General features: G+C 46.2%; 1 protein-coding gene across 5 annotated transcripts in view; it reads right to left on the reverse strand.

Annotated features, from left to right (window-relative positions):
* PAK5 (p21 (RAC1) activated kinase 5) overlaps positions 1–25457 on the reverse strand; it is a 162801-nt gene that overhangs the window by 82796 nt on the left and 54548 nt on the right. Inside the window, exon 1 of one of the 5 annotated variants that reach the window (XM_085054002.1) lies at positions 2020–2182. The exons of 3 other annotated variants lie outside the window; for them this stretch is intronic. The gene's annotated coding sequence lies outside the window, so the exon portion shown is untranslated. Of the gene's footprint in view, positions 1–2019; positions 2183–25457 lie in introns of those variants that run through there. One more of the 5 variants, XM_085054001.1, reaches the window with a different exon arrangement.

Genomic DNA, 25457 nt, shown 5'->3' on the forward strand with positions numbered 1-25457 from the left:
GCCACTCAGTTAAGCACGGTTCAGCAGTCGCTCCAGCTGAGGACACGCACACACGCCATGACTGGTGAGCCCTTGCTTCTTCAGAGTGAGGCTGAAACACTCCATAGGTGTGTCACAACACCCAGAGCTCCTGCACCACGGGGAGGTGGGAGTACGGCAGACTGATCTCAAATCATCTGATGAAAATTAATCTCAGCTAGAAATCACGATTTTACCACAGTCAAAACTGTTCGTAAAGATGTTTGAAGTAGGAGAAAGAAGAAAGTTTAACTTCAGCACTCTCAACGTAAGTGTGAGTCTTTCCATTGATTAAAACAATGTTTTACTCGCTTTAGCTCCAGTTAATACATTTGATAGCGTAAATATACAATTCCACACTGAACAAAGACCCCTCATCAACCTGAAACAACCTGCAGCCAAAAAAATGTGACTAAACCACAGAAACAGGCAATAAGGCAAACCACAATGAATAACTCCCAAAGCTGGCACAGCAGCAGCTCCGAAACCAGTGGCCTGCCCCACGCAGCCAGGTCGCTCATTCCCACCTGAAAACAAGGAGAGCACTGCTCACCACGGGGGATCAACACATTTGTACCCCCATCCAGCAGAAACAGCAACATATTAGCAGGAAAAAATGGGCACTGCAAAGGGCCATTTTGTGAACATCAAACTGAAACAGAAGAGCTGCTACAGCTTCTCAGTCTCTCTCCTGGGGATGTGGAGAGCCAGGGAGCCCCAGGAGTGGCACTACATCCACTCCCCACCTCAGAAACATCCTCCTCAGTGGGCAGCCGGAGCCATCCCCCAGCACCTGCAGATGCACCTCCACATTACAGGTCTGTCCCCGGCACGGGCAGCGATGCTCACAGCCACCAGCACCGGCTGGGCTGTCACAGCGGGCAGGGGAGCACGGCTCCCTGCTGCAGCCCTCAGCAGCGTTATTGGAAGTTTCACGGTACAATAAAGGCAATAAATTTGGAGCAATGATTCCTTAAGTGCTGTCTGGGCAGCAGGGGCCACCGAGATCTATCTCAAAACAGGTACCAACTCTTTTCCTTCATTTTGCAAACGCTAAAGCACATAAAGAGTTCTAAAATGAAAGGGAAAGGCTACTAGCAGAGTAGTCTCACTGCTGGCTCCTCTCGAGTTGGTGGGAATTTTATCCTCACTGGTAATGATAATCCATTAGATCTAACACTGAATATTTTTGGGGAAAAAAGAATCCCATTGTTTCATTATGTTAACAGAGAGCTGGTGTGTAACAAAGAGGAAGAAAGACAGCCTGCGTGCTGCTGGCGGGTTGGTAAAAAATTCTCAAGGTCTGATCGATACCATGAAAAAACCACCTCTCCTGGCCTGAGGCTGGAGTGTTATTCAAGCACGGCAGCCACTATGCAGCTCATTTTCTTTAGCTACGATTATCCGAGGCTCATGAACACAGAAAGAAGAGCGGAGTCGATTGCAGGCATTTCTAACCCTTTACATGAAGGGAAAAAAGAAAAACCAAAAAAAAAAAAAAAGAGGGAGCAGAGGTATAGAGGAGCATGGAGGAACATTTCCAGGAGCGGCTGTACGGCTCTCTGGGCACCTGCTTCCTGGGGGAAACCCAAAAAGCACATCATATTCACAGAAAGTTGGAAGCAACTTCTTGGGGAGAAAAATGTCAAAAAGCAAAATAGCTTAAAAAGAGCAAAACCATTGTTGTGGGAAACCCCGGCAAGCTATGTAAAGCCAAATCACCTACGGCGACCCTCAGGAGAGGAGCCCGGGAGCCCCCGGCTGCCCTGCGCCAGCCTCCCCCGGCAGCGCCCGCGGCTCTGCCCGCTCCGCACAGGTGCGCTCGGGGATGCCCGGGCCGTGCCTTTGTCTGCGGGCACCGGCCGCTGCCAGCACGGACACGCAGCCGGCCGGGCTGCGGGCAGCGCCGCGGCCCCGCAAGGTCGAGCGTCCGCCCGGGCAGGGCAGCCGCCGCCCGCACCCCCCGGGCGGCTCCCCGCGCCCCCGGCCCGCCGCCCCTACCTCGGCCGCCGCCGTCACGCCGCCCCCAGCGCCATGTTCCGGCTACATCCGGGCCGCGGCTCCGCTCGCTCCGCTCCGCTCGGCTCCGCACGGCGCGGCCGCAGGTGCCGCCGGCCGCCCCCCGAGCCGAGCCGAGCAGCGCCGAGCCGAGCGGCGCCGAGCCGAGCCGAGCCGAGCCGAGCCGGGGCGGGAGCGGCACCGCCCCCGCGCAGGGCCCGCAGCCCCGCCCCGCCCGCGCCTGCCGCCCGGAGCGGCGGAGCCGAGCCGTGCCGGGGCTGTGCCGGCAGCGGCAGCTGCGCACCTGCCCTGACATCTGCCCCGCGGCTTTGTCTGTCCGCCCGCCGCCCTTCGCTCCGCCGCCGCACCGCGCGCCCACCCGTGTCTGCGCCAGCCGAGGCACCTGCGCACCCACGCACCGCGCCTGCAGCAACCCAGGCACCCGCGCACCGCTCCACCGTGCGCGCCCCGACTTGTGCCCCCACCCGTGCGCTCGTACACCCATAGATCACCCCGCTATTCCCGCATCAGCTTATGTGCCTGGGCACCCACACACCCGTGTCCGCGCCAGCCGAGGCACCCGCGCACCCACCCACCCACTCATGCACCGACCAATGCACCCATGCCTGCACCCACCCGTGCACTCATACACCCATAGATCAAGCCACCCACACCCAATTCATGCACCACTCCACCAATACATTCACCTGCCCGTGCACCAATTCACATTCTTACCCTCATCCAGCCATCTACACCCCAACACTGCAATCCTCCACCCACATGCCCCTACATCCACCCACCCACTTCCTTTTGCACTTGGACCTCAGTTATTACATATATACTTTTTTTGTTTGTTTTTAAATAAAAACAAGTGTGCCAACATGTTTTGTTACCTGGAAGCTCTCCCCAGGCAATAGCCAGATGCTAAGGAAGAAATCTGGTTAAGGCAAGTTGATGGAAGGAAGCAATCACAGGACAACAACAGACAAACCCCATCTATCCCATCTAATTTTGGTGTATTACTGCCAGCAATTTGTGGCTGCCTCTGAAAGCTGCTCGAAGCCTACATTTTTATATAATGTTCCATAAGAAAGATTAAGATTGCCTTTAATAAAGGTACATATCCATCCTTCCACGTGCTAAATCAGTAGGGAGATGATGATGTGCACTCATGTATGACCATAAACCATCCCTGTCAGGAAACACGGAGCAGACAGCAAAAGTGCTTTTCAGAGGCACCTGCAGCAGAAGCTCCCCTGGAAGAAAAGACCCAAAGCTGACTTGATTGATACAGCCCTGCATGGGAGAGGAGTGATTTCGTACTTAATGATGTTGAATTGCACATCATTTCTAGTTTCTTTGATGCCTGTTTGCATTAACATGCACTCTGTATGGCAGGAGCAGAGAGGATTCGACAGGAACAGCTTGAAGATAAAGGTGCATTGGAGCTGTGTGGTGTAGATGTGCTGGGCCAGGCAGAGGGAGATGCAGAGGCTGAGGCTCTCGTGGCACTCAGCTGTCCACCCAAGGTCTAAATAGGTTTCTGCACATATGAAAAACCCTACATTAACAACAACAACAACACCAACAACAAATCCATCAGAAATGTGCTCTTCCCTTACTCGTAATGTATGCTTCTACCTTCTTTATGTTCCCCTCAATCACTGCTCTTCCTAACGCTGTGAGATGAAAGAGCTCCCTTTGTTCTTGACAGCACACAGTGTAAGTGTTTGCTGGGATGGCAAAGCTCCTGCTCCAGCCTCAGCACCTGCCCATGGCACCAGTGGGGCAGCACCAGCAACAAGGGACACTCTCCTTTCTGGGAGGGAGATTGGGCATAGACAAACACAGGCCAAAATACAGCATCAAGTTATTCAAAAGCCCTGGACCATAATTTTGACCTCCCAAACATGAAATTCAGAGACAGACTGGTTGGGGTCACCCTGAGTGGTTGCCACTGTTGAAGTCACTCTGTTGCTCCTGGTTTTCATTGTTTTGCAGTGGGTTTTGCAGCCAGAAGCATCATTTGAAATCAGTGGCTACTGAAAAACGTTTAGGCTCCTGGTAAAAACCCCAAACAAACCAACCCCTCCCCCAAAAATCCCCAAGCCAGGTTAAAACTTTCATCTAAAGGAGAAAACCCCAACAGCTTGGGTTTAAACTTCACCACACAGCTGATGCCTTGCCCTGGTGCATCAGCCCAGAAATAATATTGGACAAGGCAGTGAAGGTTTCCCTGCTCTGAGTCAGCATGAGTGATGTGTGTCTGTAATCCAAGGTGTTGCATGTCACATCTTGGCATGGTACATATGGCTTCTGGCAGGGGAACAAAAAGAAATCAAGCCTTTGCTGTTTTGTCTTTAGTCTCAAGTGTGATTTGGAGGAAATTGTCTCAGTGAATTGGCAAAACGGGCTTATGGCTGCCAAACTGCAGCACCAGGAGAGAAGCACTGCACCAGGAGTGACTAGGGAGGGAGGCAGCAATAACCCCTCCATATCCCACGAGGTGCTGGGAGAAGGGGTGGCGCAGAGGTTCAGAAACATGAACCTGCTGAGAGTCACATTGAAGGGAGGTTGATGCATCTATCAGCACAGGAAAATCCCATCCTGGGTATTCCCAGAGCGCCCTGGACTCTTTGTCTTCATGGCTGAAGCCAACAAGAAGCCAGGTCTCAGGCTTGGACATTAGTTTCTGCACTAAAGGCAGCTAAATCACTTAAAGGATGAATTTGACTATCCAATCCCTTCAATCTGAAAAACAGATGAATATATGCACAGGTTACCTCAAAGCTTTTCAAAAAAAGTTCATTTTGCTTTGTCTCATTCTTACACACAATGGTATGAATCAGAAATGTGGCTCCTCAAGTCATTGCAGCTGCCCTGAGCTAGAGTTGATGCAAATGAAAGGCAGGTAAAAATGCAAAATATCCTTTTTGCAGAAAAATCAGAGGATGGGATTATTTTTTTAGCTTATAATGGTAATATGCTTAAAATTTGATAATTTTAATTTAAATCCTGAATCAGTGGCACTAAACATTATGGCCTAAATGTCATTGTAATACTACAATAAACAGCAATTAACCCCTACAAATTTTCCATCAAGTCAAGCCACTGCAGTAGCTGAAGTATCTGCTGAACCAACTGGATCAGGAGATTCTTGAGACTATCAGCCTGTTTCTCACAGACCTGTTTCTTCTCAGGATGCACAGAAAGATGTTGTTCCCTTCAGTTCACTCCAATTTGAGAAATCCATCATTTGGGGATTGAAATCAAAGAGAGAACAGGAGACTGCACTTTCCCCCATATGACTCTTTATAAGGATTTGGTGATTGGAAACACCCCAGCCTGCTGTCAAGATATAATATTTACTCTGTCCAAAATATTCATTTCAAATGCAGAATAAGTTTTGATAAATGTGTTCTTCCCCTTGCCCAATCCGTCCATCATATTTAAGATTAGCATGTGATTTAAATTAGAGCACAGTAACTACTGTATGTTTCTTTTCTCTGCAGTGCACCTTAACACAAACATTAAAATCAGTCATGGAGTAGAGGCGTCAGTCATCGGTTTGGCACATAAATGAAAATTGTTAAGTAACTTTAGACTTAATATGCAGATTTCTAAATAAATATGGTAATAGCATATCCTGATCATAAGTGAAAAAAGAGTACCAGGCTCCGGTGAGGAAGTATCAGTTGTTCCTTAAGAAAATAATTAAAAAATACAAATGAAGAACAAGATTAATTTAAATAATCAATTTTGTGTTTCCTGCTAGCTGATTTAAATCATGATGAAAATTGTTGATTAAAGCCCCTCATTTAAATCAGTGCCCCTTAATGAGAGTGAAAGCCTATGAACATAAGCCCATAATAGTAATAAAAGACTCTTTAGAGAAGAAATAGCTTTCACCAGAAAACTTCCAGGGCTGGAAAAACATCATCCATCCCTTGCAAAAAGAAATTAATCTCATCCAGCCAAGTAATTCTTTGCCCCTAAGCTCTTAACCCTGTAAAAAGAGCAGGGATAGGGCAATAAGTCATAGGATATTCACAGCCATATTATATAACTGGGACTGAACTGGTGATCCTTTTCGCTAACTGTTGGAGAGGAAGAGGAAGTATTGCTGGAATAATTAAAAAGACAGGTTTGAATTCCCTAAATAATGCAGCTGTCCAGCTATTTATCTTGGTGGCAGCAGCCTTTTAAGGTCTTGAATTGTTGCACAGGGAGAATGGCTGAAGGATGCTGGGTGGAGCAGGCCTGTGCCAACCCAAGCATCACATGCTCCTGTGCAGTCCCTGGCCTCTTTCCAAAATGTTCTTTGAAGCCCTCTCCTCTGTTAACCAGAACAATTACTCTCATAATCACACCTCAAATCTCCTCCAAACACAAGATGTCTTTGCTTTCCTTGTCAGTCAAAATCTGAGTACAAAAGCATTCATTGGGAATTTATAGCAGATGTAGACCGCTGCATTTCATTGAGGACTGTACGTGTATCACCAGCCCGTACAGGTATTTTACATGCCCACCATCCACTGAAATAGGCTCATCCCTGTGGTCCTATAATCCATAATTCTGTTTAGTCCTCTTCAAGGAATTTGGGATTCCTCCCTGCAGAGTGTGTTGCTACAGCCCCATGGCCTCTCTCTTTCTATTTGCAAGGGTGACAGTAACCTCTGTTTCTGTGCTGCTTAGTCCTTCCTCCTGCACTCCCTGCTCCTGGGCTCGAGTGGTGTCTCCCAGACAGAGATTTCTGCCCTTTTGGGAAATGTACCATGGGATGAAAGCCTGAAGGCACGGCCTTCACAGTACCAAGATTGGTCACCAGAAAAGGCAAAGAGAACAGATAAATTCCATAAAGTGGGTTTTAAAGTTATTGTATATTTTTGAGGCATGATTTCTGGTATTGCGACTGCCAACATTCTTATTGTCGAATGATCAAAATATACACAAAGATCTATAACTAGGGATATTTACACAGACTTATCCTCACACACCTGTGATTCTTCCCCTTCAGCTGATATTTCTGAGGGCAGCAATGGACTCCAACCCTGCAAAGCAGAGCACAAGATGCTCTGCGGGTTGCACCTTCCCAGGACACTAGTTGCAGGACATGACTGCTCCCACTCCAGGAATAACTCTGGGACATGCAGAGGCTTCAGTCTTGTGCTGTGCCCTGAGCATGGTCCTGTCCTGCCTGAAATTATGGCAGTGAGGGACTTTATCAGGCTCAAATTGCTGTTCCCACCTGCCAGAGTCTGCAGGTCCTGGTATCAGGACATAGGAGCTCTGCTGTGTCTTATCAGTGGGTGCTGAGCAGATACTGGCTCAGGGACTTCTTGGCCTCTGTGACAAAGGTACAGGGATCCATGAACACATTTGTTTGCAACTTTTTCTCCCCCCAGCATTTTGCGAAAGGAGTATTACACTTTTGTGTCAGGCTGCCCTGCAAATCTGCTTCCAAAAGTCTGCCTTCTTTCTTCAAAGATCATTTCCAGTGCTAAGCAAGATCTCTCAGAGCCTTTGACTTTGCAGCTGGCAAAGTTTACAACATGTTTACAATACCCTGCATAATTTGGCTATGAGATAATGTATAGTATAGTCCTTCAGTGGTGCACAGTGGGAAAAGAACAAGTGGAAAAAAAAGGTAATGCAAAGCCAAGAAAAACAGATGGTAGCAAGCTCTCCAAGGGGCAAGAATGAATAAATAACTGCAGATTTTTTTTCTGAGGAAAAATATATTGTCAAATCAATAACACAGATTGTAGGAAATGCAAACTAGATCAAATGTGCATTTTTTCAGTATTAAACAATGGCACTTCATCAGGACTGATGGTCTGCACTGCACGTGTTTGCCTACATGAAACAGAGAGAAGTAAAAAGAGCATTGCTCCAAAAAGTTCTTGTTTGACCTCAAGGTTACGTTTCATACTTCCTGGGAAGTTCTGCTTTTGGTAACAAGCCAAAAGTTCAGGTGGAAATCAGAGTGCCCCAGTACTTACTGTGCCCTTTAGCAGCATTATATCTTTGATAATGTTAGTCAGTCCTGCAATTCTAAGAGAGCAGAACCTCTTGACAATTTTGGGAACTTTCCTGTGCTTGCTGTTAGGGCCACAGGAAACTATATTTATTTAATACATCTGTGCACACTTCCAGAATGACAAACTGATACTCTTTTTTCTTTTTAACCACATCAGGTCAAGCCAAAGGGGGAAAAAGAAACACTTAAAATGGCCAAGTGTACAAATACCCTAATTCTCCTCCAGCAAAAGATTTTTTTGCCTCTCTTAAGTCACCCAGAGGAAGCTAAGCAACATATGGGATGCATAAAAGTTGCTCTCTGCAAATCTGTCAATCCATTTTAGCCATGCTGTGCATCAATCCCAGCTCTGCTCTGAGCACGGCGTCCCTGCGCAGGCACTGCCAACTGGCCTGTGCTGAGCTCTTCACCAGGAGACAAACCAGCTCCTGCTGCAGCATCCACGGGCTCAGAGACCAAAAGCTGGAAAGCATCACATCTCTCGCGCTCTCGCTCTGCAGCCACGGTGGAAAAATAACCGTAGCAGCATCACCAGTGCTTGCTGGGCTACAGTGATGTGGTGGGTTGGGGTCCAGGCTGGAAGGAGTCCTGACAGTGGGCAATAACCTCTTGGCACAGCAGCTGTGGAAGAGGCCTGTGTGCTCAAACTTCCGGGTTGGGTCCTCTGGGCTCTGTTGGGCTTGGTGGGTTTGGGGACTTAGCACAGATCAAATCCTGCAATCATGGAGATCTCCTGGTGAAGCTCCCTGAGGAGTTACATCTGCTCCAGCCCTTCAGGCAGAGGCAGCCATAGCCCCAAACCAGAGAATAATCAACCACCAGAGCTGAGGTCCCAGAGAACCATCACACAACAGCACTTTGAAAATATTGGTCTTTCCTCACACACATGAGATAGGGAGGCTCCATTTTTGTTTTTGTTCCAGAAGATCTGGACTCACACGGTTGGTTGATTGTAAAAATTGACTGCCTTTCCCCAGCATGTGATCAAAGTGATAGGGTATTTCTTGGAAGCCAAAAGCCAGCAGAAGTGATTGGAAAGGTTACTTCTTCATCTTACTGCTTTTTGGGAGGTGGTGACTGCTCTGTTTTCAGTCCCACAACACTGATGATATTTTCAGTCAAGCTCCATTTTCCATTCTGCCCATGCAAATTTGAAAAGCAAAGCCACTGCTACTGCCTTAGTTTTTATCTCTTTCTGCTGAGCTCCTTAAAACCATGTACTCCTAAGTTCTGGCACCAATCACTTTTGCCATGCATAGGGAGCCCTCTCTCTAAAAATCAGAGTCTTTCTTGGGAAGCAATAAGCCCACAGAGGAATCTTCCAGCTGCTAAAAGCCCTTGCTCCCCACCCTGCCGGTGCCAAGTACTCCTACCTCTAACAGCAATTCCAAAAGAAAAGCAGGCCCCAGGGATGTCCAGGGAAAACCCCAGAATTTACAGCAGTGCCGTTGGGTCCATGTGCCCGTGGGAGCTGCTGTGAAGTCAGTCAGGGGTGGCTCCTTTTGAAACAGGACAGGTTCCAAAGGGACACGAGCTCTCACAAGAGGCAATCGCTGGGAATGCCTCCAGCTCCAGCCCCAAGCTGCAAACTAAAGTACTTGCTTTTGTTAGAACATATGGCAAAACCCTGCATCCTACACGTGTTTTAATGCCAAGAGTGACTCTTAGTTTGGCATCCTACATGACAAAGAAGCCAGCAGGAGTTTTGTCCAACAGAGAGGAGGGGTGAAAGCAGGAGGTCTATCCCACTGCCATTTCATCTTGTCTTCATTTCATGGTCTGCATCACTTCCCTGGGTCAGCCCAGTTCTGGCCATCTTGGCTGTTGTCAGTCCCTTCACCTGCGAAAACGTGTTTCTGTACCGGACCCTTATATTGCAGGCTACAAAAGACTGCATTGGCAGCACTTTGCAACCCAAAGCATTTTTCTGTTGCAAACAACCCGTTGCAACAAATTCTAGATAGGCTGATATTGTCATATAATTCCAATCACCTGGTAGAATACTTTTCTATGGCTTCTTTACGAGTATCAGTACCCAGCCTATATTCTCTCTCTCAGATTTAAGTCTCCAAAATTACACAGATCAAAGCAACCTGCATTTATAAACTGATGTGCTCCTGCATTCTAGAGATTTGCCAAATGCTAAATATAAGGTTTCTCACTATAGTCAAAACCAAATTCAAATTCCAGCTGCCTCTCTGCTAATATGCAGCAAAGGTTTAACAGTACAAAGCCGTGTTTGTAGAATCAGACACCAAAGATGATTAAATTAAACTGAAAGGGGAATCAGTACAAGCCTGAAATTAGTTTGCTGAAGATACCAGAGTTCATTTCCTCCCCCTGACAGACGGAGCCACCTCGTGACCTTTAGTGATCAGAGCAAACAGGATCATGGTTTTCCCAAGTCGTCCCCTCCTCCACCCCCAGCAGTGCCCTCACTGAAAAATCAGTTTCAGCCTCTGCTGACCAGGGCAGGGGGAATGCAGGATGCTCAAGCCAGTGCAGCAGGTTCAGACACTGCCCTTTCCCCCATGGCCTATGATCCATCTCCTCCCTCTCAGTGGATGCTCTCCAGCAGTCCAGGCACACGTTGAGATCTGAAGAATAAATCTTGGGTTTATCTTGGTGGACTCTGTTCAAAGCAAAGGACTCTCCATTCTTTGATTGGAACAAGGTGGAAAAGTCAGGAAGGTGCCTGAAATCGGCAGGGTGAGTTGATGAGATGTTGAGTGCAGGCAGGAGCAGGAAGGCATCCCAGGGATGGGCAGGCAGTTACTTCATTGGCTTTGCTAATCTGGCTCTTTTAAATCAGCATTAAAATTGCCAGTGAAAAATAAAATTCCTCACTTTGGCTATAGCAAGAGAACTGAAGGGATTTTAAGCATATGGCAGCATTAAAAAGTTGCTCCTCTTTCCCACCCTTTCCCCTTAGCTGTTATCCTTGGACATTATCGCCATGAGCACCCTGGATGCTACAATTATGCTGATGGCTACATGAGAGTGATGGAAAACAACCTGGTGAAAACAAAGAATTCTCTTGACTACTACATACACACACAGAGGTTTGCCAAGGCATCTTGTTCTCTGCCTGCAGCCCCTTCTGCTGGTACCGTTCTGGGTCTCCTCTGAGCACAGATGGGAGAACAGCACCATGTTGTTTGCTGTCCTTGCCTTGCTAATGTCACTGACCTGATTTTCAAACCAGACTCAGACCACTGCTCCCATTTGGTGAATGGCACAAACTGGTGCTGGTCCTCAGAGACTTGCACATAGTCAATTTTCAACAACAGGAATCATTTTCACTCTTTAAGAGGTGATGGTTAGCACAGCTCCTTGGCAACATGTAAATTGAAAGGATAAATTGTAGGAATGGATATTCCAGAGCAGTGGCACAGTCTCTAGCAGAAAAACACACTATCCAAATTCAATTAGATATGGCCCAGGAGGGAAAGAGAAAAAGCAGACAACCCCACAGTTGTGTAGGTCTGTGAACATGGAACATGTGGCACCTCTGCCCAGCAGCATCCAAGTATGGGAGTGAGTGTCCTGCTGAGGGAGCTTCCTCTGCCAGACAGTGCCTGAGTGTTCCTCTGCTGTACTCCAGGGGTAGATGTGCCCACACTGTTCTGGCAGAGCAGAGTCTCCCGAGACTGGGCATTGATGGCATGAGCACAAAAATCCCTCTCTGCATCAGTGTGACTAAGCAGGTGCAATGGCAGGCGAGGAGAGAACATGGACCCTCAGTTCAGCAAGGAATGGCAAAGGGAGGTGATCATATTAGACTTGGAAGTGGCTGATGAGCTGCACTTGCAATGCTGGGGTAGAGCAGCACCAGCCCTGTCAGAGGGCAGGGAGGTGATCCAGTGTTGCCCAAAGGGAGCTTGTAAAGAATGGAGCCAGGAAGGCAACATGCAGCAGGACCTGAAGCTCCAGTTCCCCCACCCGAGCTGGGTCGCCCATCTCTGCTGACTGCTCCACCCAGCTCAGCTGAGCCTGGACACTGCCACGGAGCACAAACCATGCTGTGGGCACCATCATGTGTATCACCATCCTTCCTCTTGACGACAGAGGATGCAAAAAAGGATGCTATGTTTGCTGCCAGAAAATCCTGTCTGAATAAATAACGCAATTTTAAATTTGAAATGGTGAAGCTCTTGGGGAGCTGATACTCACTGTGTTTGAGGCAACTGCCTCCTGCCAGAAAAAGCACACACCACTGAGTTCCTGTGCTGCTGCAGCAGTACCTAAGGCCAGTTGGAAAAACCAATATGGTCCATTTCTCCTGGAAGATCTCCCAGGGGAAATATGCCTCAGCCAAGCTAAATACTTCACTTGTGCTATATCTGTATGGAAATAGCATGTTTTAAGGTTTTGTTTCGAATGAGAAAGAAGTCAGACCTTGCTGAAAAGACTGTGTTTGGCATTCTCAGCTAAAAGTAGTGCATAGTCCTGCTCCCTGACAGCTGAGCCACAGTAAGTAACAAATGAGGGCCACACTGCCACAAACTCTGTTTTCCAGGCTTCCTACACAAACAAGGCACTACCAAGGGTGTTTTTCACATGGCTGGAGGTCAACACACCTCCGGGCTGCATGGGGATAGCCCTGCTAGTCTCTGTTGACTGACGAGCATCTCCTCCTTTTCTTCTGGCTAAAGGATGACTCAGTTTGTGATGGCAGAAGCCTTCCAAGAGCAATATTGAAGGTGCTTATAAAAACAAACAAACAAATAAACACACCACACCCCCTGCCATCATTTTTCACCTGCCCCAGACCTGTTTTACACACTTCTCACTTGCAGGAAATCATCCATGACTTGAGGAAATGCTCTTTTTAACATCTTCCTCTCTGTGGATTTTGTGGTTTTGAATGCACATATCCAAGGCACAGGCCTGGGAAAAGGAGCTGCAAACAAGGGTGAAGACCAACCCTGGTGCTGGCAGTGCCACGCTGCCCTCTCCTGCCAGGCTCCCCAACAGATGCTAATCCACTGTCTGTGATTACTCTCTCCAGGATCTTTAAATCCAGGCTTTGGGGATTAAGGAGTCCCCCCCTTCCCAAATGAGGGAATCCTCCCTTAATCCATTCTTGCTGCCACAACAACACCAGAGAAAAACCCCAGCATTTTCTGGGGAGTGTGGTGCTGACTCTTTGTATTTTGAGGCCTTTATGGAATATCACGCCCAACTGCCTGTGCTTGAGAGTCCTTCAGCATCACATCAGACTCCGGTTACAGATCACACCTTATAACCAAAACTCCTTTCACTCTCCCCCCTTTGGCATTGTTATGGTGTTATCTGGGGTCTCTCACCACGGTACAAGCACTATAAGCCCTTCTCAGCCTCACTGCCCTGGGTGCTCTGGAGATGCCCCCTCCACAAAGGATGGAGCCTTTTGGGTTTGTTATCACTGCTCAGCACCCAGTGGTTAAAGCAAATAGAAGCAAAGAACTGAGGAAAAATGCCAAACCACAGTTAATCTTTAACCAGCTCAAGGAAGATATGGTTTCACTTGCTTACTTGTCCTTATTCAGTGTTCACCTCTCGGCAGCTTTCACCAGTTTTAACCCACGTTTCAAGGCTCCCAAAGCCTGCACAAAGCAAGCATGTTTGTTTCATTGTAGTCTTCCCCCCAGTGCCCCCCCAGTGCCCAGCTGCTTTTCCACCCATGCTTGCAAGGACCCCCTTCTCTCTGGGGATGCTTTTGCCAGGTGACCTGTGGGCACTGACACCAGTCAATCCCACTGAGCCCAACCCACAGCAAGAAGCACATCCCAGCTCCCACTTTGGCTCACCCACAGGGCTGTGCTCACTCATCCCAACTTTTCACACTATTTTTACTTGACAGGGCTGGCTGAAAGCCCCCTTCCCACCCTGTACTGTTCCTGTGCCAACCCTGGCTTATGGGACAGCTGATGGGGGAAAGGATAATTGACATTGTAATGCTGTGTCACCCTCAACCTGAAAATTCACTCCCCCAGCTCCCAGAGTCACGTGGCTCCAAAAAACTCCGATTTTATATGTAAAAACGGTAAAAAAAAATTCAAGACCTATATAGGCTGTTTACAACCTACATAAGACTAATTTACACAGTGGGGAAAATACAACTCTTCATAGATGTAAAACCAAACAACCTGTCTGCCAACATGAGCTATTAAAAGCATGCTGAAATATAACCTGTTTCCATCGTTCTGGGGTTTGGCTTGCGAGGGCTGGACCACGACACGGCCCTTTTGCCGTCTCAGGAGCTCCCTCCAGCGTGGCGAGCGGCAGCTCCGGCTCGCCCCGCACTGCTGGACGCTCCTGGACGCTCCTGGACGCTCCTGGACACTCCTGCACACACCCACACTGGCTTTGGCCGCTGCACTTCTCGGCCCGCTGGTGCTACAGGTCCAGAGCGCACAGGAGGGCTCGGGGCACACCCTGGGCCCCCCGACCACCTTTGATTTAAGTCCCCGTTAGCAGCGGTGAGCCCAGCCCCGGGGCACAGCACCCTCTGTCCCGTTGATTTATACCCTCCTCATCTGCTGCAGCGAGGATGACTTTTCTTTTTAATCCGTTTTCGCTGTGGTGTGCTCCAGCTTAGCGCGAGCTTTGTTGGGGGAAGGGAGCTGGATTTGATTTGTGCCAGGGCCGGGAACAAAGAGGCAGAAAGCGGGAAGGAAGGGTCCGCGGCACCAGGCAGCTCCCCCCCGCCCTGTTATTTTCCCGAGGCTTTGCCCGGCACTGTTTACGCGTGGCACTAATAAGCTTTGGGAGGCAGCAGCTTTGCTTTAAGCTTTGAATTGCCGGCCAGGAAAAGAAATGTTCATCCCGACAGGCTCATTGTCATGGCAACGGGAGATTCCCCCTCCTCTAATAAGGGTGCCGCTGCCGGAGAGGCGATGCGCGCCTGGCTTGTCCCGAGCGATTCAGCCCTGCCGAGGGCAGGTATGCTGGGAGCCGCACCGGGAGGTGCGTGGCAGCAACAGGAGAGGCACATTCCCCAAGGAGCAACTCTAGGGCGGGACGTCTCCAGCACGCCGCAGACCCGAAGGGAAAATAGCGATGGGTGAAGTTTAGGTGTCTCTGACATCAGTACATAGCAAAAGCGGGGACGGTGGAAGTAGGACCTTTGGATAATCCGAAGTAACACCTGCTCAGTTTAATGAGTTACTTGGATAGATAATATTTTTCTCTAAATTACATCTTCATGCAGCCCCTGCTGCCCAGGCACAGTGAGGCTGAACCACTTGCACCCTCTGGCACAGAGTGAACCCTGTGCTGGAAGATCTTAGCAGCACCATAAAATTAACACATTTTCTCTTCCCGTCAACAGTGGAGAACTGAGGCAGGGCTGATTTGGCTGACTTGCACAGAAAGCTCTGAAGCCCTGATGGGTTGCAGGCTGCAAAAGCACAGTTTTACAAAGGTAAACTTCCAGAGAGCTCAAATATTTTCGACTAAGAGGGTATTTGCTATGACATCTCTTACACACACACACACCCTCCCCGCTGTGATGACAATAAGCAAGCAAACATGACTGTCACCTTCTCCAGCAAGAGCTTCTCCCCTGTGCCACACACCAAAGCATTCATCAGAGCCACCTGGACCCCAGAAGTCATGAGGTGGGAGTGGGAAAAGCATTACAAAGGAGTTTGAGCTCTGTGGTTCCACTGCCCCCAGGCAGTGCTCAAGAGAATCCCCAAGTGACTCTTGGAAGGATGCTGGTGGCATTGCTTATTGGTATTCCCTGGAGGACTGGTCTCTCCAGAGCACAGGCTGACAAGGGTACAGTTTTGCTAGTGGCATGTAGGTGTCTTTGAGAAGCTTTTGCAGAAGAAAACCTTTACATAGAGAAGGCACAGTCTGCAATCCCTGCTCTTGGGAGCTTCCAGCTCAAAACCTGGGTCCTTTTAATGAGGAAGCCAGACAAGGACCTAGAAGCAAGTTGGGACCAAACGCTACAGCAATCTTCTGCCTGGAAAGCACACAAATACCCCTGACAATGCCAAGCATTGAATGGAATCAGTGAGAATTTAAAGTCTACCATGGTCATCTCTAAATGAGCTCTATGGATAACACAAAGCAAGAGGAATCTACTTCCCCAATTTGGCAACGACACTCAGTTTTTCCTGGCCACCAGCTTTCAGCTGGAGCAGGAACCCACATTCCCAGCACTGCCTAAGCCTGGCAGTCGGTAGGTAAGAGCCCAGGTGACAAATTCTGAGCGAATTAGAGAAAGGCCAATATTTGCCACAGATGCTGCATTGATTATGGATGGCAGAACTGCACCTGACCCCATACAGACCCAAGAGGTCCTTTCCTTTTGGAAAACCACTCAGAATGAACATGCACTTTTCCTTAGTGGACTGGCTGCTGTCATCTGCTCTTCATTGTGGAGATCCTTGCAATGCCACCTCTGTGCCGATAGAGGGGAAAGCGAGAGCCACGTGTTCTGCTCTTGGCTTTTTCTTCTGTCACAACATGTATCATCAAATGAGCACTGAAATGCTGCCCATTTCACACAGAATTATTGCCTCTAGTAAGATTTCATTAATTGCAAATGAGAACAGGACTTGGCCCACACAGTGGAAGTAATAGATGGTCCCTACAATTAAACATTAAGTGTACATCCAATGATTTACCTGCAGTCTTTCAAAATAATTAGGCTGGCACAATACATCTTTGTCTCTGTGAATTTAATATCCCAGAAAACATTTAAAGTCTTTCTGACTTCACCTGCTTTGTGAAATGCTGTATTTCTCCTGTGACTCAGTGCTAAAGCAAGGGCAATTTAGTAAAATTCAATGAGGCATGCATTGCATGCTAAAGTATAATTTCTTTTTCTGTTTCCCAGGTGAACACTTTTCAGTTTTAGACCAGTTCTTTTTCCATATGTTTCCTTAGATTTACCTTCCTAAAGAATTTTAATTTTTATTCATCCTTTGAAAGGTCCTTAAGATGCCGTAAACAGGAAAGGAAGCTTTCAGGAAGACCAGAGAGAAAGTTTTGAGGAACATTTGAAGCATCCCAGAAAGTCAACATCAATTTCCTTTGTCTCCATTCCCAGGCTACTAACTACAGTACCGCTGTGAATGATTAACCTTTACTAAATGTATCTGGTTTCTGCCTTTAGAAAACCAGCCTTTAAGAATCCTGCCTCAAGGAGTGAAAAATAAAGGGGCATCTGATAATCCTTTAGCTCTGGATTTTGCTGAAGTGCAAGGGACTTGCAGCAGATACAGCATCTTCTTTGCTGGTTTAGCTTTGAGTGAACAAAGAAAATTGAGTGAAAGAAAATCTGGAGCTGGAAAAATAAGACACTTATTTCCAGTAACTGAAATGAAAGACAAGGCAGAGAGCTGCTGGTTATAAAAGCAGAACAACATGGAGACCATAAACCATAATCCAACACACTTAATAGTATTTCATTCAACTGAAGTCCACTTCTTTGCATGTTTAATTGCACTCTAGTTTCTACCCAAGAGCTATTGACCAAAGTTGCCAGGAAAACAAAGCAAAAACAAGTAAATGCTAAAGTAAGAGCATTAGACGCTGAAAAGACAAATACCATATAAACTCAGCTCCAGCTGCTTACCTGTATGTGAATTATCTTTCTATTTGGTGGAGAGGCTATATTTAATTACACACGGACACATTTGAAAAGTTAGCAAATGAAAACCAGCTTTTTCATTAAATGAATGGCAAACTCAGCCAAAGAATCTACTCACCGACAACTGAGTAACACCTCCCCTGCCCCCCTGCAGTCTACTTGCTTACAAATGCAGTGCTGAAAGTGAGCCTCTTGCATCCAGGTCGTTTTGGAAAGCTCACTGGGGCTGCTGGAGAGCTGTGTTCAAAAATGAACAAATTCTTACATAGAGGAATACACCCAGCCCTTTGCCCAGGTTATATCCTGTGCACAGGGCTGGAAATTGCAGTGTAGTGATTTTGTCTGGTTTCTAGGCCTGGACATTATACAGAAATTTTGGATCATGCCTAAACAATCTTTAGGGAACATGAGAAGTGCTAAAAGAGCCAAGCTGGTCACTTCTGTAACTCTGCTCACATGTACAGAATACTAAGACTGGCCTTAACAAGTGCCACTCATGTAATGGCTCCTCTGTGAGCGACTGCCATTATCTGCAGTCATTGGTGCTCAGCACCAGCTGAGATAAACAGGAAAGACACAAGTTAACAGCTCAGTACTGAGCAATACAAGGACTTTGCATTGTGTGGCCAGGAGAGAGCAACCAAGAATTTTCTGGGGACAGCCTCTGAACTCAGTTTGCCTTTCAGTTTGGTGATTGAGACCATGAAGGAGAGAGATACATTGGCTCATAGAGAAGCTCAAATTGCTGCCACCTCTGTGGGCATGGACACAGCCTGGCTGGGGCCATACTGCTTGCTAAAGGACAGCCTTGCTGGGACAGAAGGAAGGTGGAAGAAGGACTTGGGTATTTCTGGCTCTCTCAGTGCCATGATACCCATCGCTGCCCTGACACATCTGCTGCAGCTTGTGCTACCAAAACACCGTGAGTCCTCCTGAAATTGCTGCAACTTAAGCATCCCATTGCAGGCTGCAGGGGCTGCAGCACTTTGGGACTCCCTGCACAAGAGGTTGTTTGCTCCCAGCCCAGCTGTATCAATCCTCTCTCACAGTCCCAATAGTGCCAAGTCAGCTGGATTACCTCAAAAACCCTTTGCTGGAGTGTGAAGTAGCTGGTGCTTTCTCTGAAGTTCTTGATGTAGGCCAGGTTTAATACCTTTTCATATCAACAAAAGTCTACCTGCTGAGTTCTATATACTTTGCATTAAACACTGTGTACAGAGATTTTCCACTTAGGGCAATGAAGGGCTTGGTTATTCTGTCCTCATGAACACTGATGGGATCTGGGCATCCAGATTGTTTGGGTAGCTTTAGAAATGCCAGTCATAAAGCACCATATAGTCATGTACAGCATATGTGTCCTTTTCTTTGCTGGGATTCAGCAGGAACCGTTTGTGGCTATAAAAAACAGTTATTGGTGAAAACAGCCTGTACCCCAAAGCAGTGATGAGACAGTGGAATTTATTCCGGCACATAGACCTGTTGATTAAAACCATCATTCATATCACTGAGAAATGAACAGCCACAGAGACAAACTACCCTGGAGCTTGCTCTTTCATTCTATAGTAATCATTTCACACAACATAATTATCTTGAAAAGTTGCTGATGACAAGGCTAAAATACAAAAATATTCACGAGTATCTCCATGAACAGTTTATTGATGTGCTTGCTAAATTTGCAGAACATACAGAGGTTGGGAGAGGTCTTTGCTTGTCTACATTAACATTTGCATTTGCTGTTCATAAGAAAATATGGGCTTGATGATGTTAATTGCAGCTCTTTCATCTTTCTGCTTCAAGCTGCATTATAACTGACCTAGCTTAAATCCACAGAGCTAAAGGGATCCAGAACTAGACTGATAGATCCTGCCTCCTATCTTCTGTGATGTTCCACAACATGCCCTCCAATCTGAGCTTCAAGGCAGCTGAGACACCACTGTCCAAGCTCTCCTGTTTAAAAGCAGTGCTGGGGTAGCTCTGGTAATCTGGGCAGAAAAAGGATGAAGAGACCTATAATTCTCCTGTGAATGGCACAGTGTCACATGGAAAGCAAAGCTTGTGTGAGGTTCCAGGGGCACTGAAGATGCCCACAGAGGTTGTACCACAGCTGTTGGCAGCAGTTAAGGACTGAATCACAAAGCGCAGAGGCAGCTTCTGTGGTTGTAGTTATCAGCATAAGGTTGTGGCACAACATCATGAACTGCCTGAACAGGCAGGGGAGGTTTGCTGTGAAGGAAAGTCACGTAACAGAGAGAAGTCGAGCTACTAATTGTGGGTGCAGTGTAATTAATGAAAGCCATTCTGGGAAATGCCCAGCTCAGACCCCTTGGGCACAAGGCACCAAAGTCCATACCTGATGCACTGCAACACAGAGCGAAGCTGAGCCTTGCACCCAGATGGAAGGAGTCTTCTAACTGTCTCTGCTGCACCTTCCCAGACAGCACTGTGAACTCCACACGCTTCAGGAGGAGGAACAGAGAATATAAAAGGCTGAGGAGAGCTGCACCTTTACAAAAATGTGAAGGACAGGTAGATACGGCTCCAGCAGTGCTTTTTCTGGGAACAGACCCACTGAGCAGTGAAGGACGGTGGCATCAGTGTGATTAAAGCCTCTCAGTGTGCTCTGCTTTACACTTCACCCTTCTCTCAGATGGAGACCAGCGACACAGGAAGGGAGATAAAGAGGCCTTATTTCTGACAACAGCCCCTGAAAGCCTGGCTTTGCAGAGCTCAGGAGCGGGATTTGTGCTTCTTGCAAGAAGGAGGCAGTGGAGCAGTATGTTTTTAGACAGAAAATATAAAAACAAGATGAAAATACAGAAGCATTTGTTATCTGAGGCTATGAGCTGTATCTTGCAAATTCAGCGAGGCAGCTTGGCTGAATCCCTCTGGAGGCACCAAAGCCTGACTGGGAGCAGGGCCAGAAAAATCAGCACTTGGGAAGACACTGCCGAAAGATTACAATTCATCCATACAGGAGCAATTAGGATTTTCCAAGGGAAATTATTAAGTCCAGGCAAGTATATATGGAAAAGACACACAATGCCTTCTGGAGGAGAAAGAGGTTGACCAGCTGGAGTGATGCCTGTGCAGGGCCACTAGGTTGGCTGTGGGCACTGACTGGCTACACCAGGGCTGTAGAGCCCAGAGAAGGGGGATTCTCCATTCTTGGGACACTGAGAAAGAGGATTTAAATCACAGCCGAACCCTTAGAAACATGATCTTCACCAGAGCCTAATCTATTGCTGTCAGACAGGTCTCCAACATTTTGGTGCTTGTCCAGAATGCTTCAGGAGAGACCAGAAATGAAGGTAATTCAGGTAAAACATTGGATCATCACAGGTGAAAGGGACATCTAACTCCCATGCATGTGCTGACATCATCAAAAAGACATTTTGTATGGAAGAATCTTCTGCAACAGCTTATCTAAAGCAGAGTGTTTATTTTACCTGATCAGTTTCCTGTAGGGTGTTTCCTTTGCTTTTTTGCACAGACAAACCTCTAACAGAGACCACTAAATATTTCTGATCTATGCTGGTACATATAACTAGAAAATGTGTTGACACGTAAAATCAATTTAATTGCAGTCAGGTTGCATTTTTAAATCTCAGCCCCTGACCTTCAAGAAAAGTCTGACTATGGTGAGCACAGAAAGCACATCCATCACTGTGCCTGGAAAAAAAAAAGGAAGCAAAAACCAGAGTGTGCTCATTTTGAAAATTAGCCGTTCATATTTTTCCTCTGCATTTACTAAGCTTCTGATTAAAGAAGATTTTCAGGGTTTTCCAAATACAGTTTCTTCTCTGGCTTAAGTCAATTTGGTATCTGTACACTCAAGAAAAGCCCATGTGTTTAAGTCTGAAAATCTGCATTAATATTAATGTTGAACAGGAAAGGAATTTGGGAGTCGGACTATTTGGCAGTTTTAAGAAATGTATTTGAAAGTGAGCTTAACCCAAGACATAACCCGTTTTTGTCATCACCCAGCAGTTTCAAAGGACAAAAAGAAGTGATGCCACTGGCCTTTTCCATCATGGGAAGGATGCAGCAGACGTTGGGACCCGACTGATTATTCCAGGGCTCCTCCACCTAATTGTGACTCCAACACAGAGTTCCCTGGTGGCCTCCATCAAGTCATTTCTCATGTCTGACCTAATTTTCTCAGCTGCAGAAGCAGGATAATACTGACTCATATAGGATTTATGATGGGGAAAGGATTTATTTTATCTTATAAAACGCAACTGAGAGATGCCAGGAGTTAAAGGCCCAGCATGGCAGCAGCAGAGAAATGTGGGATCTCTTGCATTAGGAATTTGGTGTTTAATCAGCTGGGCTGACCTGGGGAGAGAAAGCAGCATTTGCATTTCTAAATGGTGAATAGTTGTTGAATGAATTAGTCTGTACTTTATCTATATGTTTAATTTTATTTTTCCATTCATCCAACTAAGAGACCATTGAAAAATCTGTGATTTTGTTAAATAAACAAATCAGATTATGAATTTTATACTTTTTCTCTTTTTTAATATGACCATTTTGTTCCACTCTGTAAACTGGCAATTGCTGACAGGGTTACACGAAACTTTGAGAATGTTTATGGGAGGGACTTATTCCACTGCTCAGGTTCCCCAAACAAGACAGATATGTCAGGTACATAAGATCACCCTACAAATGTGGAAGAACTCCTGCCTGTAGCATTTCTGCCCCTCTCAAGACCTGTGCTGAGTCTCCTGGTTTTCTACAGAGAACCATTAATGCTTTCCTGTCAAGTGAAACTTGATAAATCTCCACTGGGGGTCTCTGTTCTTCAGGGTTTCCAGGTTTGAATGCCAGCTCAATGCCCTGAGACTGACTCAAGGTTCTTCAACAGGAAGACCTGAGAGCCTCCATGAAGCACAGGAGGGCTGTAGGTAAAAACTGTGCTGACTTCCCAAAGGGAGGTCCAGACCAACCATCCAGGTCAGGTGATTTACAGAGAGCAGTGGAAAGAGTATTTTCCAGCACTATTGAATTTTCCCAATTAGTCCCCCACTGGATTACTGCCCACTCACATGCATGGAATACTTGATAGCCACAAACACGATCCGTAAGGAATCGCAGAACATTTGAGTTTGGAAAGGACCTCATAACTGGAAGTCCATAACTGGACTGGAAAGGACCCAGTCCAACTCACCCAGTCAAGCATAGTCAGCCAGAGCATGTTGTCAAGGTCTGTATCCACTTGGGTTTTGAATATCTCTACACATGGAGAGCTTCCAAGACCTCCAGCATTGCTACTGTAGTGAGTTCATCACAAAACTCCTGAGAACTGGACCAGCTCTGAGAAGGAGATTGAACTTAGATGTCCAGTAAAAGTCTCTTCCAAGCCAAATTATTTTACAATACCATGACAACCAGGATCATAATTCTGGCAAAATGCATTGCTGTGTTTTAGAAGAGCTTTCACAGCTGCAAGGAAACACTTGAAACACTGACTCCTTGGCCCATGGATTGGCCTAGAGCTGGAGTTCAGAGAAGGGGAAAAATGCAGATCTACAAGCCATTAGGGGGCTGCAGAGGAGGCTCCAGAGGAAGCCAGGGGTGGATGCCAGAATATTAAAGGCAGATTGAGTCTCTGGCTGCAGCGTGCATTAGCCTATGGCTTTGTCCTGAGGAACACTTCAACTAGAGCTGGCCTCGGTGGCTGGGTGGTCATGTCAGGGGACAGCTCAGGGCTGAGGCAGGAAGAAAGGCCAGAGGTACAACTGGGTTTTCAGAAGGCCAGGAACCAGCAGAACCTGTTTCTGCAAGCAACTGTGCTTCAGGCATAGTTGACCTTTTCAAGGATTTGAGATCCAATACAGAGAAAGATTCAAGGAATGTGCATATATACCATTAGAACATTACTACTACAAGTCCCCAGTGGCTATGAAACCCACTGCCAAAGTCTGAGAGAAGACAAAAGACTTCTATTTTTGGCAATGTATTAGTCAAGCTAATTAACACAGGACTTTGTTATAACTTAAGGGTCTCAAACTGACTGATGCTATTTGTGAAGGTTTCAGAAATTTCTATAGACCACAACTTTTTTTTTTAACCTTAAGAAATTATAGGGAAGACATAAAAGAATATTTTAACTGAAAAGGTCAATGCTTGCAAGTCAACAAATTAATAATTTAAAGTTGTCTGTGGGATATAAGTTTGACCCCATGATACTCTTGCCCTATAATTATGTGCTCACACACTGGTTTTCAGGCACAGAGGGCTGTGTACCATTAGACTTCTCATGGTGCAGCTGTGTGACATGGCTACACTGCCCATACATTATGCACCTCTCATTATTAGCTGCCTTTTTCATTTTCTCCACTTTGCTCCTGCTCTGCTCAATTAGCAGGCTGTGACTGAACAATGTTTAACAGTGAGCAAGAAGCCTCAAGTGAAAGGAAATTTGCCTTTAGAAAAGGAAAATGGGAAGAGTACCAGAGCATCTAATGAGATATATACATAAATAGGTCAGTATTTTATTAAATCACAAGGGAATATCCTTTGTAAAGGATTAAAAAAGAAAGAAAAAATAAGAAAGAAAATTGGCAGTTTTCTTCTTTAGATTTGTGAGAAAAATAAAGTGGTGTCAAACATCACAGGACATTTGGATGCATTCATTAGTAAGAAATTGGGAGCTCTTCTAGGAGTCAGGTAGGACTTAGCTGCCAGATAATTAGTGAAAGAATTCTTTTATAGCCACCGACTATTGAATCTGTTAGCAAACTAAAAATTAAAAGAGCAAAAAGCATTAGCCAGTCATTGTTTTCATCTCAGTTCAGGAAGCCTGTAAGAGATACAAGATTCCATACTCAATGTACAAATTCTCCAGACTTACTGAACTGGGATAAAACCAGCATCTCAAGTTTTCTAGCAATAAAAATTTTCAAGAAAGGAAATGAAAAAAACCAGCAACTTTTATTCTTCCCCACTCCTTTCAATTTTTTCTCTTTTCAGGTCTAATTTTACCTCTTTTCGTGTTGCTACTGAAAAAGAGAGAAAGGAAAACAAACACAAAGAGAATAAAGAAAAAACTATACTTTATTCCTGCACTTGGGAACAAAACAATGCTCAGTGGCTTTAAACAACAATTTTCATTCAGTGAGCAACTGAATTTCCTGGTTATCTTTCATGCAGGTGTAATGCCTTGGAGTGAAAATTTCAATCAAGAAGAAGGGGGAAAAGAGAAGCAGCTGTTTTTTGAGAGCTCCCACAAGCTGCTGAAGAGCCTGCAAAGAGCTGCTGACCACTAAAGAGCCTCTGATAGCTCTCACCACACTTGCTTTTGAGCTCTTAAATCTCTTCAACTCTCCTGAGTGCACTCCAAATCACAACAAATAAATCTGTGCCTCCCCCTCCTCAGCAGAATAAACCCAAAGTGTGAGGAAGCCAGTGTAAAGCTAACATCAAATCTGACAATATTGAAATGATTTCATTTATAAACATTATTAAAATTATTTAATTTGTAAAATTAAAATGCCCATGGTAATGCAGGCAGAAAAAGGAAGGCCAAATGACAACTGCACCGACCTCAAACCTGGATGCTCAGCAAGTGCCTCAAAGCCCTGTGGTGCCCCTGTAAAGCTTCCAAATTTCAAGGATGTGGTTTCTAGGAAAAACATCACTTTTTATTGCTTCTTTATTAGCACCAGAAACACAAAAAATAAACAGAGCTTTAGGATCTGCTTGAAAGAGGTTTAAGGTAAGGTTCTAATTATACAGAGTGTAAACAGCACTCACAAGATTTTAAAAGACATACAGCTCCCAGAAACAGGCATTTTGAACCACGTGGTC

Source organism: Lichenostomus cassidix, chromosome 3, assembly GCF_008360975.1.
Source record: "Lichenostomus cassidix isolate B80296 chromosome 3, HeHo_3.0, whole genome shotgun sequence".
NCBI lineage: Eukaryota > Metazoa > Chordata > Aves > Passeriformes > Meliphagidae > Lichenostomus > Lichenostomus cassidix.